Source organism: Hemitrygon akajei, chromosome 7 (genome assembly GCF_048418815.1).
Source record: "Hemitrygon akajei chromosome 7, sHemAka1.3, whole genome shotgun sequence".
NCBI classification, from domain to species: Eukaryota; Metazoa; Chordata; class Chondrichthyes; order Myliobatiformes; family Dasyatidae; genus Hemitrygon; species Hemitrygon akajei.
Window position 1 is genome coordinate 19,211,396 of NC_133130.1, and position 18,450 is coordinate 19,229,845.

Genomic DNA, 18,450 nt, shown 5'->3' on the forward strand with positions numbered 1-18,450 from the left:
GGTTTCTGTCACTTGGAGTAATCCAACAGTAGAACACACCCTGATTCCTGGTGAGTGGGTTGTGATTAAGGAACCACTGGGAGCTCAATGGGAAGGTCCTTATCAAGTGTTCCCAACTCAACAGTGAAAGTAGAAGGTAAATGTAAGTGGATATATGCCAGCCACTGCACGCGAGCTGAAGTGGTACTCAATGAAAATGATTAGCTCTATGGTTAATGTGTTAGTAACCTCCATCACATTGCCTACACTGCTGAGCTACAGTCAGCAAATCACTAACCAGCCAGAAGACTTCAAGCAAGTCAACAACTACTAGAAGTTATGAAGTTTATTGTAACTTAATTTGATGTTGTTATATTTTTGTCAATTTTCCCCAACTCATAATGTGCCAGTTGAGATGATTCATAATGCACCCTTGTATTATAGATGATCAGAAAAATATTACAACTCAACCACTAAAAGTGCACAGCATTACCTACATACAAAGTCAAGAATCACAAGGTTGAGCATGGTGAGTTCTGGATACTTCAATGCAAGGAGTACTGTAGATGAGCTTAGGGCATGGATCAGCACGTGAAATTATGACATTGTAGGCATTAGTGAGATTTGGTTGCAGGGGGTAGGATTGGCAGCTCATAGTTCCAGAGTTCCTTTGTTTTAAATGTGATAGAGTGGGAGGGATTAAAGGTGGACAGTTGGCACTACTAATCAGGGAAAATGTCACGGCAGTGCTCAGTCAGGACAGACTGGAGAGCTTGTCTAGTGAAGCTTTATGGGTGGAACTGAGGAATAAGAACAGTATGACCACCTAAATGGGATTATATTATAGACCACCCAAGATTTACAGCAGTAAGTTTGTAGATGAATCACAGACTTGCAACAAGCATAAGCTTATGATAGTAGGTGATTTTAACTTTCCAAATATTGTTTAGGACTCCCATACTGTAAAAGGGCTGGGTGGCATACAGCTTGTCAAATGTGTTGAGAGAAGATTCCTTAATCAATAAGGTTCCAACTAGAGGGACTGTGACTAGGTCTCCTATTAGGGAGTAAGACAGGGCAGATCACAAATGGTTATGTAGGGAAACACTGTGCATCTACTGACCATAATGCATTAGTTTCAATGTTATTATTTAGGTCCTGTGCAGTAGCCCCATTCCCCCATACCAGACAGTGGTGCTGCCTGTCACAATGCTCTCCACAGTATATCTGTAGAAGTTTTCAAGTATGTTAAGTGACAAATCAAATCCCCTCAAACTCCTGAAGAAATATAGCTGCTGTTTTGCCTTCTACATAGCTGCATCGATATGTTGGGACCAGGTTAGATCCTTAGAGATCGCGACACCCAGGAATTTGAAATTGTTCGCTCTCTCCACTTCTGATCCCTCGTCTTACCCTTCCTGAAGTCCTCAATCAGCTCTTTGGTCTTACTGTAAACAAAATTATAGATAATGGAAAAAGCCTTCTTGTGAAACCCCTCTTTACTGGGCATCTCTAGAGAAGCAGCTTGTTAGCCCCTCGTTAACAGCCACCGGACTCAATGGTGAGAAAGTCACCATTCTCAGACTCTGTATATCTAGGGTCGATATGACTTGGGTTCTGCCAAACCCATGAGGTTGTGATGTCTCACCCACCTGAACCCCAATTTGTGTGAATACTGTGTAACTTACTGCCCCAAAGCAATTGCCCATTGACAAGAAATAACAGACTGCATACAATTATAAAGAAGGTATATTTATAAATGTTAACACCCAAACAGTTATTAAAGAAAGGAAAAAACAAAAGGGCCCATCATAATTAAATAATCAAATGTGCACAGTTGGAGCTCAAATTTTCCAAAAGCTGTTGTGTCCGATCTACTCATGGCACCAGCTCATATTCACTGATCCCCAGTAGAAATCCCCCTCTTGGACTCCATCGGATCATGCATTCCCACCGGATCAAATCCTGTGGCGGTTCTCTTGGGCTTCTTCACTCTCCATCTCCCGCTGAAAAAGACTTCAACCCAAACCAGTATCCGTCACAAAAATCTCTCCGCCCAGCGTTCTCTAGTAGAACCTTTTCCCAATTGCACTGTCCTGATTGGCTGACATTCCAAACTTGAACAACAGGGCCACTTATCTTAGCTCAAACCCAAAGAGGCTGAAAGCAGAACAGACTGCTAAAATGAAACACCTACAGCATAGCCATAAAATCTTCACCAGGCCATTACACTTGCATTTACCCTAAGGTTAGGTAGACTGGAACTAGAGGTCATAGGTTAAAGGTGAAAGATGAAATGTTTGAGGGGAACATGAGGAGGAACTTCTTTAATCAGAGGGTAGTTTGAGTGTGGAACGAGCTGCCAGCAGAGGTGGTGTATTCAGGACCTAAGGGAAATTCAAATAGGTACATGGATGGGAAAGATATAGTCCATGTGTAGGTTGATGGGACTAGGCAGATTAATAGTTTGGCATGGACTAGATGGGCCAAAAGTCCTGTTTTTGTGCTATAGTGTTCTATGGCTCTACATAGATTGATTGTATGTCCATAAAGTGACTCTGACAGGAAATGATAAAGTATTAATGGTGGGGTTGGTTAATGGGTGGAGGTGTTGATCAGGCTAAATGCTCAGGGAAAATAATTGTTTTTGAGTCTGGTGGTCCTGACGTGGATGCTGTGCAGCCTCCTCCCTAATGGGAGTGAAACAAACGGTCCATGAGCATGGTGGGTGCGATATGCCATGATCTTGCTGGTGGCCCTTTTCCAGTACCTTTGATGGCGGGAATACATGTCCTTGATGGCGGGAAGGCTGATGCCAATGATGTATTGGACAGTTTGACTACCTGTTGTAGAGCCTTCCTGTAGTTTCAGTACCCACTGAGTGAAATCAGGTTTGCAGGTTCAGCGAGGAGGGGACAGAAGATATTTGGCCTATCGCGTCTGCTTCGCCATTTCATCATGGTGAAATTTCATCATTTTTCTTCTCAGCCTCAATCTCTTGCCTTCTCCCAAAATCCCTTCATGCCCTGACCAATCAAGGATTTAGCAACCTCCGCCGTAAATATATATAAAGACTTGGCCTTCACAGTTGCCTGTGGCAAAGAACTCCACAGATTCACCACTCTCCGGCTAAAGGAAATCATCCTCATCTCTGATCTAAAAGGACACTCCTCTATTCTGAGGCTGTGTCCTCTGGTCTTAGGCACCCCAACATAGGAAATATCTTCTCCACATCCACTCTATCAAGGCCTTTCACCATTCGAAAGGTTTCAATGAGGTCACCCCTCATTCTTCTGAATTCCAGTGAATACGGGCCCAGAGCCATCAAATGCTCTTCATACGACAAGCCATTCAATTCTGGAATCATTTTTGTGAACCTCCTTTGAAGCTGAGCCGGATTCAGCATATTCTTTCTAAGACAAGGGGCCCAAATCTGCTCACAATACTCCATGTGAGGCCTCACCAGTGCTTTATGAAGTCTCAACATTACATCCTTGCTCTTAAATTCTAGTTCTCTTGAAATAGACAGGTAAGATGGACACTTAATGCAACATGCCATCCCTCAAAATAAGTAACACTGAGACATCCAGTCTGCAAGCTAGTGCTATCACAGTGTGGCTGGCAAAGACTGAACCCAAGTGCATGGGAAAGACAGACTCCAACCTGAAGAGAGCAACCAGGGTTTATTCACAAGAGTTCCCATTAAACCTCAGTGGCTTAGCAAACCGACACCACGAGATGTAACATTCTCTCCCTCTCTCTCTCTCTCTCCATCTTGTTTTACGGCGGTTGGCATCCAGCTTAGTAGTGCATTACCGCCACTTTCTGCTCCAGAGTGTGTGATAGACTCACACTCTAAATCCCTTCACCCAATCACACACATACCCCAACCTACACTTTATCCTCCCATCTTTGGCCATCCTAGTACCCTATTCCTGTTTATCCATCACGTCCTATAAAAAAACCCCTGTACCCCTTAAGAAAGCTAAAAATACCCTAACCTGTGCTCTCTCACCCATGCCCAGCAACCCTTTTAATGTGAATTCCTGCATCCCCAATTCCCTTAGATTAATTCTCATCATCTCTCTCTGTATCCCATACTTCCTGCACCTCAGAACTACATGTTCTACTGACTCCTCTTCCTGACATTCCTCACACAGTCTTGTCTGGTGTTTGCCTATCAATTTCAGTGTTTGGTTTAGTGCACAGTGCCCCAGCCTTAACCTAGTCCACACAGTTTCCTCTCTTCTGTATCCACTGCCTACCCTAGTACCTGCAACACTTTTTTGTATTTGATATAAATGCCTCCCTTTCCCCTCCCTGTCCCATCTTTCTTGCCACATTTGGTTGATTTTTTCCCAGATTACACACTTGACCTCTGCTTTACTGATACTAATGCACATTTCTATATTTTCTTTCTTTAACACCCTCTTTGCCAACTCATCCACCCTCTCATTCCCCTCCACCCCTACATGAGCTGGAACCCATAGAAATTTAACTTGACCTCCGATTTGCAACTCTTGTGACTGACTGAAGGACTTCATGAAGTACATCTTGCCGACTGTTTGAGTGAAAAGACCTTAAACTTGCTAGTACTGAAGATGAATCTGAGCATATCAACGCTTTGACTTGTCTAGCTTTCTCCACCGAACGCAACCAACACTGCCAACAACTCCACTGTATACACCGCTAACTTATCAGATGTTCTTCAGCTGATTCCAATTGCTTTTGCTGGTTTAGCCACCCCAAACCCTGTCACTCCTGTCTCAGGTTCCTTAGCACCATCCGTATAAATCTGAGTATAATCACTATACTTTTCCATCACGTGACCGTCAAATGCACTTACCAAATCAGTTTTATATTTTCCTTTCCTTTTTACCTCTAACAAATGCCAGTCTACGTCAGGCCATACAAGCTTCCATGGAGCTACAACTGGATAAACTACTGAAGGACTTATCCTTAGATCAAACACTCCATGTTCTTTAGCAATATCATTCCCTACCCGACTAAAGTTTTCCCTCTGAAACCTCTCATTTTCCCAGGACTCCTGCAACACTCCTTTAGCAGGGTGAGAATCATGGTGCCCCTGCAAATTAGCCCAGTAGTTTACCATCAATTGCATCCTTCTTAATTCCAAAGGCATTACTCCCATTTCTACCTGCAGGGCTGATACTGGTGATGTTCTAAAAGCCCCACTGCACACTCTCAAAGCCTGAGCCTGTATCACATCCAGTTTCCTTGTAAGAGACCTAGCTGCTGATCCATATGCTACACTTCCATAATCCAACACAGATCTTACTAAAGCCACATACATTCTCTTCAACGCTGAACAACTTGCTCTCCATTCCCTACCAGTCAAACATCTCATCACATTTATTACTTTTTTACATTTCTCCTCAACTTTCCTGATATGGTCTGCCCATGTTAATCGTGAATCAAATATAACTCCCAGAAATTTAAATGATCCAACCCTTTCTAATTCAATCCCATACATTCTTAACTTCTTCCCTACCTCAATTCTTTTCCTGGTGAAAAATACAGTTTGAGTTTTTTCTACTGAAAATCTACATCCCCAATTATAACCCCTCCACCACTTCATCAATTGCTCCTTGTAGTTTCCTGACTATATGCTCTATGTTCCTGCTTCTTTTCCACAAGGCCCCATCATCCGCAAAGTGACCTACCTATATCCACTGGTACCTTTGTGAAGACATCATTGATTATAATGATGAAAAGTAACAGGCTAGTCACACTACCCTGAGGTGTGCCATTTCCCACTATGTACTGCTTTGATAATTCTGATCCAATCCCAATTTGAATTTTTCTACCAAACAAAAAATCTTTAATCCAATTAAAAACTGTCCCCCCCAACCCCCATCTTGTGCAGTTTAATTAATAATCCTTCCTTCCACATCATATCATAGGCTTTTTCAATGTCAAAAACCACTGCAACTACTGATTCTTTATTTACCTGGGCATTTCTTATTTCAGTCTCTAACCTTATCACCGAGTCCACGGAATTCGTTCCCTTCCTAAAACCACTCTGTTAACTTGCCAGCATTCCTCTCTTCTCAAGATCATACAATAACCTGTCTGTTATCATCCTTTCCATTATCTTACATATATTTGATGTTAGTGCTATTGGGCTGTAGCTAGTGGGTTTTGACGGATCCTTGCCAGGTTTCCTTATTGGAATTACTACTGCTTCTTTCCATGCACTTGGTAACCTTCCCTCCTCCCACACTCTGTTATAAAAATGCAGTAACTTCAAGAGCACTCCTTCTCCTAGACTTTTTTAGCATAACATAGCACATTAGATCTTTCCCTGGGGAGTTTGTTCCCGATCTCTTTATTGCTCTCACCATTTCTGCCAAAGTAAACGGATCATCAATTATATCATCTGTTTCTTCCCTCCTGTTTAACACACCTGGGTACTGACTCATTGTTCTTTCCCTTCTCCTTCTTCAGACAAATTTTCTGAACTATGTATCTTTACAAATGACTTGGCCATGATCTCAGCCTTATCCCTGCTGGAGACTGCTGTTTCCTCCTCAGATATCATTACATGATACTCCCAATCCCTTCTATCTCCCCTCCATCCTCTTAATCATTCTCCATACCTCTCCCACAGGTGTTGTTCTTCCTATTTTGTTGCAAAAGCTCCTCCAACTTGCCCTTTTAGCTTGACGTATAGTTCTTCTCACCAAGCCTGTGCCTTCTTATATTGAATCAAATGCTGCATATTATGGGTTCTTTTAACTAGCCTGAATGCTCTATTTCTGTTTTTTTAGTCTGAAAACATTCCTCTGTCCACCATGGTACTAGTTTTCTATTCATCCTATTTTTACTCCTGGGTATAGATCCTTCTGCTGCCATAATAATTGCTGAAGTCACCTGACTGTTTAATTCATCTATATCTCCAGAAATGTCTATCTTTGTCAATGCTTCTTCATTTAACTTCTGGAACTTACCCCAATCTGCTTTTCCAAACATCCACTTTGGGACTCCCCCACCTGGTCTTACTTCAACTCTTTCACACACTGAACATAAAACTGGGCAGTGATCACTGCCTACTGTTGAAGCAGTCCAAACTCCCCAGTTACTGATGCCAGCCAAGACATTAGACACTAACGTAATATATACCAACTCAGTTCCTGTTGTTGTTATGTTTATCCTTGTTCCTCTACCATCATTCATACTCATCAAATCCCTTGCTTCCATCAAATCTTCAATTACCTTTCCATTTGAATCTGTAATCGGATCCCCCCATATTGTGCTGTGAGCATTGAAATCTGCACACTACACTACTTTATGTCTGTTTTGTCCTTGTATCCTTAATAGGCTGTCCAAATCCAACCTTTTACATGATTGTAGTAGTTAATTATAACCACTCCCTCCCCTCTCTCCCACATTTCCACCATTATGTATTCCTGATCGTCTCCTTTTTCCAGTACCCTATATGGTACACCTTGCTTGATTAACATAGCACAACCCCCTCCTCCCCCTAGATTTCTATCTTTCCTTATCGTTGTATACCCATATACCACAAAGTCTAAAGTTGGTTTCAACCAAGTTTCCTGAATACACACTACATCCGGTTTTACAACCATTTATTTAATAAAGTGCTTGAATTCCTGGCATTTGGCCAGTAAGCTCCTTGCATTCCATTACAAAAGAATCACCATAATGAGTATTAACCAACCCATGACACTTCCTGGCTTGACTGATTAGTGAGGTTCTCTCTCACTTCTTCCCATGTCAGTCCTAATAACCCTAAATGGTTTACTACTGCTTTGACCAGCAGCTGAATTTTGTCACTTTTTGACTTTACCTCAGCTGTACTATTAATCACTCCTGCAATGAATGTTACTAAAGCCTTTTTGTCTACGTAAATCCTGTCATTTGTTCTTTGCTGCATCTCTCGCATCCCTCTTGCTCCCTGATCATTAGGAGCATTATTCCGTTCTCTTAACATTCTTACAGCTTCTACATAAGTGATCTTTCTTTTCACTCTTATTTCTTGAATTTTATTCTCCCATCTCATAACCTCACACCCACTATAATATACCACATTATGAGCTCCTCCACAATTTACAGCATTTTGGTTGCACTCCTGTTCCACACTTTCCATACTCATGATCACCCCCACATCTAGCACATCTCCTCTGCCTTTTACAGTTTTTAGCTATGTGTCCAAACCTTTGACAATTATAGCACCTCAGTGGCTTTGGCACATATACCCTTACTGGGTAACTCATGAAACCCAGAAACACTTTCCTTGGCACTCTTTTTTCTTCAAATTCAATCAATACTGATTCACCTTCCTTTTTCACTCCCTCCTTTGTTGCTTTCAGTCTTTGAACATTCATTACTTTTCCTCCTTTGATATTCCTCTTTAACTCCTCCATATTTATACTCATTGGTACATCCGTGATCACTCCTTTACAACCACCATTTCATGCTCCCACCCTCCCTGTATATTCCACCTTGCATTTTTCTATCTCTTTTAGCTTGAGTGCTTTCTCAAGTTGTTCCTCATTCGCACATCTTACCAATAGGTTGCCATCATTAAGGACTTTTGCAAATACTAGTTCCCCTATCTTATTTGCCAGAGTTGCTGTTAGCACAAACGGGTTAATTTTCTTCATGTGTCCTTGAGCCTCCTCATTAAACCTAATTATGACAACACCTCCTCTCTGAACTTGTTCATCTTCCTCACTTTCAGAACTCTCTCCACTGTCATTTCTTATACTTTTATTCCCTTTGTCTCCGTTTTCATTCATCCATCCTCTCACTATCTCCTCATTCCCTTTATTTCTCCCTTCACCATAATCCATTTCTCCCCAGCTGCCTACCTCTTATCCCAAATCCCTATCCCGCTCCTTCCCCACTCTCTTTCCCTCAACCCCACCTCCCCCACCTTGTCCGCCATTACCGGACCTGCACATCCCCCTCCCAGCAATTCCCGCTCCTTCCCCACTCTCTTTCCCTCAACAAGTTCCAAACCACATTCACACATGCACCCCCACCCCCAAAAACTCATAACATTCTCAGAACTAGGACCCAGTGATAAGTGCTAATCGGGAATCTGCTTAAATAATCACAGAACACAGAAAACCTGAGCTAGTCAAATTAAGTTTTAACAAGATTAAACAGAAAGCACCAGGGCTTAATGACTCATTAATACAATTAACAAATACAGGTGATCTATTCTAGAAACCTCAGCACCCAAAACTCTCTGGCTCCCTCCACAGGCCTGAAGAGCTAATTACGCGTATAATCTCGGTGGATATTCCACCATGCCATACACAAAACATAACACTATGACAACCCAGAATTATCATTTGCTGGCCAGCGTACTGCAGTAGTCCACCAACCTTCTTAAGCTACATTGTTTTGGCATTTGACTGATTCATATGCAAACCTCTTATGGCCACTATCTTGCAAAAGTATGCTTTTAAATTAAATTTCAAAACAAGAGAAAATCTGCAGATGCTGGAAATCCAAGTAACACATACAAATTGCTGGAGGAACTCAGCAGGCCAGGCAGCATTTACAGAAAGGAGTGCAGTCCTGCTGAAAGGTCTCAGCCCAAAACCTCAACTGTATTCCTTTCCATAGATGCTGGCTGGCCTGCTGAGTTCCTGCAGCATTTTGTGTGTGATATAACTTCAATTTACTGTTTTCAATTTACATTCTACAATAAACCTGAAGACTGGTTCTTGTTTGAATTAATATCTGCTATATTCACACAACTCCAGAATACTCCCTAATATACCCTCCTCCTCTTGGCCTCTGGACAGAAACCTATCCCTGGAAGACCAAACTTTATGGAGGATCTAATTAGGTAGGGCAGCAAAAATGCCCTTCACTTCAGATCCCCTCCCCAATTACAAACCTATCATTGACCCTATATATGTACTACCATCACTAACTGGCTATCTAAAAGACTGTGCAGAGCTGGTAATAAAACATTTCAGAAATTTAATCACATCCTCTTTCCTCAGTGGAGAACTCCCTGTTGGTAGTCGTTTTGGTGAGACACAGTGTTGTCCTCCCCAGGTCCCTCTCCCTCATGCTGTTCCTCTGCACCAGCTTGCTCCTCTTCGTCACCCTGTTCCATGGAAGCTGGAGGGGCAATGGGCCAGTGTCCCTTTTGTTGGGCCTGAGACAACGTAGCTACCGGTCTGGCCTTAATTGTCATGGGTGCACAGGGGAAGGGCGCTCACTCTTGGAGAGGGGAGTACCAAAAGGCTCTCTTCGAACCTCTCCTCCTCATCCTCACTATCTAACTAAATGTCCTCATCTCCCATCCACATGTTGGAGTCACCTCCTTGCAGCATCAGGGCTCAGACCTTAACGAGGTCTCGCCACCAGTTAGCCCCGTGGGCAGCCTTTCATTCCTGCACTATTACTAGTCAGCGGCTATCCCTGTACTTTCCCATTAGTCTGTGCTGACTAGGCAGACTCCCCGGTAGCACATTTATTTATTTTGATTTTATTTAGAGATACATCACGGGAAAGGCCCTTCCAGATCTTCAGGCCACGCTGCCCAGCAACCCCGATTTAACCCTAGCCTAACCACAGGACAATTTATAATGACCAGTTAACCAGTACATCTTTGAACTGTGAGAGGAAACCCACATGCACCCTGGAAGGAACATACAAACTTGCTTACAGAGGACCCTCAAAATGAACTCCGAACTCCAAGGCCCCAAATAGTAATAGGGTCACACTCACAGCTACGCTACCATGACATATTGTTAGTTTAGCATTTCCATTTCATTTCTCAAAGTATTTACCTCTTTCTCTTTCTGTAAGTTTGTCTCGCACTGCTGCTTTACTATGGTGGGCAGCAGCCTTCTGGCTCCCCTTGCTCTCGGGGAACCCTATTTCATTATGTACGGACACAAAGTTGTGTCCCATTTTCACCCCGCAGGAGTCCAACCTGTCTGACCAGTCTACTGGCATCCCATGGTCCACCAGTAGGTTGGCGAGACTCCCAAATGTCCCGCACTGTTGTCGGTCTATCCTGATACTCTGCACTCTTCAATCACAGGTGGGTGGGTGGGTTAATCTGTTCAATCTCCGAACCCTGCTCGCAGTGACAATCGTGTGAAATCAGGTTTGAGGGTTCGGTGAGTGGGGACAGAAGATACTAAATAAGTTACCCATTTATTTACAGGACTGACAAATGCAAAACATTCAAGATACACTCAGTTACAAATACTTAACTAAAGTGTATTTTTGGGCCCTCTCTACTGCAGCACACTTCTAATTTCCATGGCACTATCCACGAGCTGGCTCATGGTGACCCAGAGAGCAAAGGAGAACAGGTGCTTTCAGCATGCTAGTTTTATACTCTACCTGTGCCATGGTGCCATCAGCTGGCATGAGTGCCAAACGGCAGCCAATGGAAGGGCTGCAATGCTCCTTAGATGGGCAAATCCTCAGCTTGCATGGGGGGGGGGGGGGAACCCTTACTGCAATAGTACCTTGCAGTGATGAAGCATGTTAGGATGCAGGCCATTTGTAGAAGGACATGAGTATAGATGTGCATAGTCCAGCTCTGTTCAGTCTCCTCAGAGCTTTCTTGACTGTGTAGAATGTGTTCCACCACCGTGAGAGATTGTGCATGATGTGTGCTCCCAGGAGTTTGAAACTGCTTTCAGTTTCCACTGCTGTAAACAAGGGTGTGAGTGGTGTAAGTTCTCCTGAAGTCGATAACTATCTTCTTCATCTTGTTGACATTGAGGAAGAGGTTATTCGCCTGGCACCAGGCCTCGAGGTTGGTCTATGGTCTATTGTCTTCTCCCTCTGTCGGCTGTCACATTGTTGTTGGTGATGAGCCCCACTGCTGTCGTGGTCATCGGTGAACCTGACAATGTGATTACTTGGGTGTTTAGCCATGCAGTCACGTGAGCAGAGTGTACCACAGTGGGATCAGCACACCGCCCTGGGGCACACCTATGTTGAGGATGATGGGGAGGGAGGAGAGATTATGCATCCTGACTATCTGAAGTTTGGTGGTTAGGAAGACCAACACCTAGTTGTGATTTAGACTAAGAAGTAGCCGTTTGTTCACCAAGGTCTGTGGGACAATAAGAGTTGAATACTGAAATGAAAACCAGAAATAGCATTCTGACATAAGTGACCTTGTTTTCTAGGGCCAAGTGCATGACAGATTGAGGAACACTGAGGTACAGAGATGAAGGCAGATTAAGGAAAGATGTAAAAACAATAGGGTTGTTGTCATGGGGGATTTCCAATTCCCTAATATGAACTGGGACCTTCTTAGTGCAAGAGGTTTAGATAGGGCAGAATTTGTTAGGTGCATCCAGGAGGGTTTCTTAAATCAAGTCAGAAGTCCAACAATAGGAGGGGTTGTATTGGACCTACTAGACTAAACTACAGTTGCAGGGGGCAGAATAGATAGTGAAGTGGTTGCAGAGAAAGATTTTGTTAAGCCTACATACAAGGTCAGGAATCAAAGGTTGAGCATAGTGGACTAATGTTCTGAGCTGCTTATATTTCAATGCAAGGAGTATTGTGATGAGCTTAGGGGATGAGCTTAGGGGATGGATCAGCAAGTGGAATTGTAGCCATTAGTGAAACTTGGTGGCAGAAGGGGCAGGACTGGCACCTCATTGTTCTGGGATTCCATTGTTTTAGAAGTAATAGAGCAGGAGGGATTAAAGGGTGGCCTTACCAGTCAGGTAAAATGTTCAATCATTTACCAGTCAGGGCCGACTGGAGAGCTCATCTTGTGAGGCTTTATGAGTAGAACTGAGGAATAAGAAAAATATGACCACATTAAGAGGATTATATTATAGACCAACAGTTAGCAGCATTTAGAGGCGCAAATTTGTAGAGAGAGTGAAGACGGTTGCAAAATATATAAAGTTACAATAGCAACTGATTTTAACCGTCCACGTATTTACTGGGTATCCTATACCGTAAAGGGACTTGATGGGAAAGTTTTTCAAATGTGCTCAGGAAAGTTTCCTTAATAAGTACACAGAAGTCCCAACTAGACAAGAGTGTGACATTAGAGCTCCTATTAGAAAATGGCACAGGACAGGTGACAGAAATTTGTGTTGGGGAACACTTCGCACCTAGTGATAATAATGCCATTAGTTTCAAGGTAATTATGGAAAAGGATAGGTCTGATCCTCGGGTTGAGATTCAAAATTGGAGAAAGGTCAATTTTGATAGTATCAGTATGGATCTAGCAAATGTGGATTGGGATAGGTTGTTTTCTGGCTAAGGTGTATTTGGTAAGTGGAATTTTGAAAGTACAGTGTTCCTGTCAGAATAAAAGGCAAGGAAAACAGGTTTAGGGAACTTCAGTTTTCAAAAGATATTGAGTCCCTGGTTAAACAAAAGAAGGAGGTGAACAGCAGCTATAAGCAGGTAGGAACAAATGGAGTACTTAAGGAATATAAGAAATGCAAGAGAACACAAGAAAAAAAATCAGGAGGGCTAAAAGAAGACATGAGGTTGCTCTAGCAGTCAAGATGAGGGAGCATCCTTCTGCTGATATATTAAAAGCAAAAGAATAGGAGGGACAAAATTGGTCTTTGAGAAGAAGAGTGGCAATCTATGCTTGGAGCCAAAAGAGGGGGAGATCTTTAGTGGATTTTTTGCATCGTATTTACTCAGAAGATAAAGAATGTCTATAAATGTGAGGCAATGCAGCAGCGAGCACATGGACCCTATATAGATAACAGAGGAGGAGGTATTTGTTGTCCTGAGGCAAATTAAGAGTGGATAAATCCCCGGGTCTGGCAGGATGCCCCACCCCGGATCCTGTGGAAGGCAAATGTAAAAATTACAGGGGCCCTAGCAGACATATTTCAAACATTCTTTGAAAGCCAGGGGATTGGAGAATAGCTCATGGTGTTCTGCTGTTAAAGAAAGACTCTAAAAATAAACCAAGAAATTATAGGCCAGAGACATCAGTAGCAGAAAAGTTATTTGCAGCGGTTTTAAGGGTCCAAATATACAAATATTTGGATAGACAGGGATTAATTAAGGATAGTCAACATGGCTTTGAGCATTGTAAAATATGTCTTTTTTTTGAGTTTTTTTGAGGAATACCAGGAATCTTGATGAAGGCAAGTCAATGGATATTGTCTACATGGACTTTAGCAAGGCCTTTGACAAAGTCCCGCATGGGAGGTTGGTCAAGAAGGTTCAATCATTTGCCATTCAAGATGAGGTAGTAAATTGGATTAGACATTAGCCAGAGAGTGGTAGTGGAGAGTGTCAATAATGGTGTGCTGCAGGGAACGGTGCTGGGTCCATTGTTTGTCATCTATATCAACAATCTGGATGATAATGTGGTAAATTGGATCAGCTGATGCCAAGATTGGTGGTGTAGTGGACAGAATCAGAGCTTGCAGCAAGACCTGTCCCAGCTGTAAAAATGGCAGGTGGAATTTAATGCAGACAAGTGCGAGGTTTTACACTTTGAGAGGACCAGTTATGGTAGGTCTTACATGATGAGTGGTAAGACACTGGGGAGCGCACTAGAACAGAGTGATCTGGGAATATAGATCCATAATTCCTTGAAAATGGCATAGTTTGAAAATGGCTTGGTTGGCCTAATCTCAAACAATAACGAGGTGGTCGACAGGGAAGAAGTCATCTCTCTGACACCGTGGTTTCAAGAAAACAACCTCTCCCTCAATGTCGCAAAAACAAAGGAGCTGGTTGTGGATTACAGGAGGAATGGAGATGGGCTAACCCCTATTGGCATCAACGGATCTGGGGTTGAAACGGTAAACAGCTTTAAGTTCCTTGGCATCCACATCACCGAGGACCTCACGTGGTGTGTACACACCAGCTGTGTGATAAAAAAGGCACACCAGCGCCTCTTTCACCTCAGACGGTTGAAGAAGTTTGGAATGGGCCCCCAAATCCTAAGGACTTTCTACAGGGCCACAATTGAGAGCATCCTAACTGGCTGCATCACTGCCTGGTATGGGAACTGTACCTCCCTTAATCACAGGATTCTGCAGAGAGTGGTACGGACAGCCCGCACATCTGTAGTTGTGAACTTCCCATGATTCAGGACACTTACAAAGACAGGTGTGAATAAAGGGCCCGAAGAATCATTGGGGACCCGAGTCACCCCAACCAAAATTTATTCCAGCTGCCACCATCCAGGAAACAGTACTGCAGCATAAAAGCCAGGACAAAAGGCTCTGGGACAGCTTCTTCCACCAGGCTATCAGACTGATTAACTCACGCTGATTTGAGTGTATTTCTATGTTACATTGACTGGTCTATTTATTATAAATTACTATGACTGCACACAGCACATTCAGATGGAGATGTAACATAAAGCTTTTTACTCCTCATGTATGTGAAGGATGTAAGAAATAAAGTCAATTCAATTCAATTCAGATGTAGATGGGGTTGTAAAGAAAGCTTTTGGCACATTGGCCTTCGTAAATCAATGTATTGAGTACAGGAGATGGGATTTTATGTTGAAACTGTTAAGACAATAGTGAGGCCTAATTTGGAGTGCTGTGTCCAGTTTTGGTCACCTACCTACGGGAAAGATGTAAATAAGATTGAAAGGGTGCAGAGAAAATTTACAAGGATGTTGCTGGGACTTGAGGACCTGAGTTATAGGGAAAGGTTACATAGGTTAGGACTTTATTCCCTAGAATGTGGAAGATTGAGAGGAGATTTGATAGAGGTATACAAAATTAGGAAGAGTATAGATAGGGAAATGCAAGCAGGCTTTTTCCATTGAGATTGAATGAGACTATACCCTAGAGGTCATTGGTGAAAGGTGAATTGCTTAACGTTGATGGGACTAGTCAGATTAATAGTCAGACACAGACTAGAAAGGCTGAAGGGCCTGTTTTTGTGCTATAGTGTTCTATGACTCTACGACTATGTCGAATCAGATGATGTAGATTGAGAATGAGGATTGAAAAGTTTTGTATGAGCTCCAGCTATGGAGAAGTGTAATTGGTAACAGATAGAAACAGGCAGTTTTAGATAGGGATCAGTTAAGGGGTTGGAAGCGTTCATCAAGATCAGGCTCATTTCCAAGGTTGTGAATGATCAGAACTGGGTCAGACAAAGCGATTAACTTATTGGTCAGGCAAGAAGTTTATGACCGTTTACTGAGAATAATGGCTCCTAGCTCTTGAATATTTAAATTGGAGAAAATTCTACACATTCTGCACTACACATCACCTTTTTGCTGTCTCTTTTGTCTCATATATCTAAAGAATTATTCATACAGAACTTTTGTGTACCTTTTAAAGATGAAAATCCAGACAGTAACTTAATGTTCATTTACTGTGCTGTCATACTGCATAGATATTCTCATTGACAGTCCTGTTAGAATAATATATAATATTTAAAATTTTGTACAAAAATACTCCAGCTGCATAAATTAAAATGTTTTTGTTAAATATCTTAAAGCTGTTGACTCATTATTTCAGGAACTGCCATCATATATATGAAAGGTGCATGAACACATGAACTTAGTTATTCCTCATTTGCATTATTTTTTTTTAAGTTCTAAGTACATTTATTATAAAAGTGTGTATACACTTTTATCCATCTCCTCACAGGCAACTACAAAACAAAGAAACCCAAAAGAACCCATAAAAAAGACCAACAAACATCCAATATGCAGACAGGGGAAAAGAAATCGTGCAAACAATAAAAGTAAGTAAATATCATTTGGAATGAAAGTGAATCCACAGACATGAAGCCCGGAGCAGCTGGAAGCCACGACCTCAGCCTCAGTTCACTGCAGAACGGTGCAAAAGTCGCAGAGCCCACAGACACAGCAGCCGCCGTGTACCCTCAGTGCAGCTTTTTGTAACTTACAGTACGTAATTTGTTATGCCTGCACTGTACTGCTGCCACAAAAAAAATGTCATGGCTGATATCAGTGCCAATAAATCAGATTCTATTTCAAAATATAAAAATTACTTCAAACCATGATTTGAGACTTTTTTGTTTTAGCTGTGGCATTAGCTGGTATTGGGACAGAATTATGAAGTAGAATGGGAGGAGTAAAGTGAATTATTGATCAATAAAATGCACTGTTAACACCTCAGTAACCCTGTCTTTGAGGTTTTGGTTACAGCTTGTCAAGCCACCAAACTGTTCCAGGATCTTGGGATCTTTATTTTGTACTTACACAGTAATCTCCTTATTAATCACAAAAATCGAGTTCATCAAAATAATTATTAATATCATTACTACACTGGACTGTCTCAAATTATATTGAATGCATTTTAGTATCAAGTCAAATTGTGAAGATGAATCACCAGAAAAATTGCCACAGGAAACTATCTGACGTAATCTAATGGGTGCCATACATAGAGTTTAGTACAATGATATTCCAGCTCGGGGCATTCCAGAGATTGGAGTTCAATTCCAGCACTGTCTGTACACCCACATCACGGAATGCTTGGGTTTTCCCCAGATGCTCCGGTTTCCTCCCTCAGTCCAAAGGCATACCAGGTAGGTTAATTGATCATTGTAAACCGTCTCGTGATTAGGTTAGAGTTCATCGGGTTTGTCAGGGGTCGCTGGGGCAGTGTGACTCACAGTGCCGAAGGCCCGACTCAGCACTGTTTTGCTAAATAAATAAATAGTCTTAATTCATATGTAATGGGATAACCAGATAATTTAGGGAAAAAGGAGAAGTCATCTGCACTGGTCTGCTTATAGATAATCACCTCTTACTGACTGGAAAACCAGATACCAATTGTTAAATCAAATACTGAAGTTAATGGTCTCTCATCTCCTCAGGGCTGCCTTACTCTGTGATGCCCACGTTCTCTACTGCTGTAAAGACGATAGATCCAATCAACGGAACTAAATTGCTACTCTTAGGCCACAACTATGGCTGGATGAGGCCTGTAGAGATTGAATTTGAACCAGGCAAGCAAACTAATAGTCAATACAGGTCAAGATATGTTTGACTCAGGTAGATAGGTAAAATGGCGGGAGTAAACAGAGCACATGATATAATACAGGCATAAGAAAATCTGCAGATGCTGGAAATCCAAGCAACACACATAAAATGCTAGAGGAGCTCAGCAGGCCAGGCAGCATCTATGGAAAAGAGTATAGTCTATATTTCGAGCCAAGACCCTTCATCAGGACTGGAGAAGGTAAGATGAGGAGTCAGAGCTAGAAGGTAGGAGGAGGATGCTGCCATTTTGCGTTGGATATATTACAGGCCTCTAATCTCATGTTTATACCATTCTGCTTTCCATTATACCATAATTTATAGTAATTGTTAAGTAATTAAAAACTCGGCAAGTTTGGAAGCAGAGATATGAAGAACTGGTGATAAAGTTTGTAAGTTTATCCATACAGCACAGTGGGGGGGGGGCAGGAGCAGCACAACTGATGCACCATTGCACCATCTGTGACAGGATGTCATAATTACAGCATGACAAGCAGCATCAACAACAAATA

The 18,450-nt window shown here is 42.2% G+C and overlaps 2 long non-coding RNA genes across 2 annotated transcripts in view; one reads left to right on the forward strand and one right to left on the reverse strand.

Moving 5' to 3' along the window:
- The window catches only part of LOC140730267 (uncharacterized), a 69,847-nt gene extending 53,055 nt beyond the window's left edge, over window positions 1–16,792 (forward strand). The window contains exon 3 of the long non-coding RNA XR_012099551.1: window positions 16,581–16,792. This is a non-coding gene — a long non-coding RNA (uncharacterized lncRNA). The remainder of the gene's footprint in view (window positions 1–16,580) is intronic.
- Window positions 1–18,450, reverse strand: part of LOC140730266 (uncharacterized) — a 28,432-nt gene that overhangs the window by 6,861 nt on the left and 3,121 nt on the right. The window lies entirely within an intron of this gene.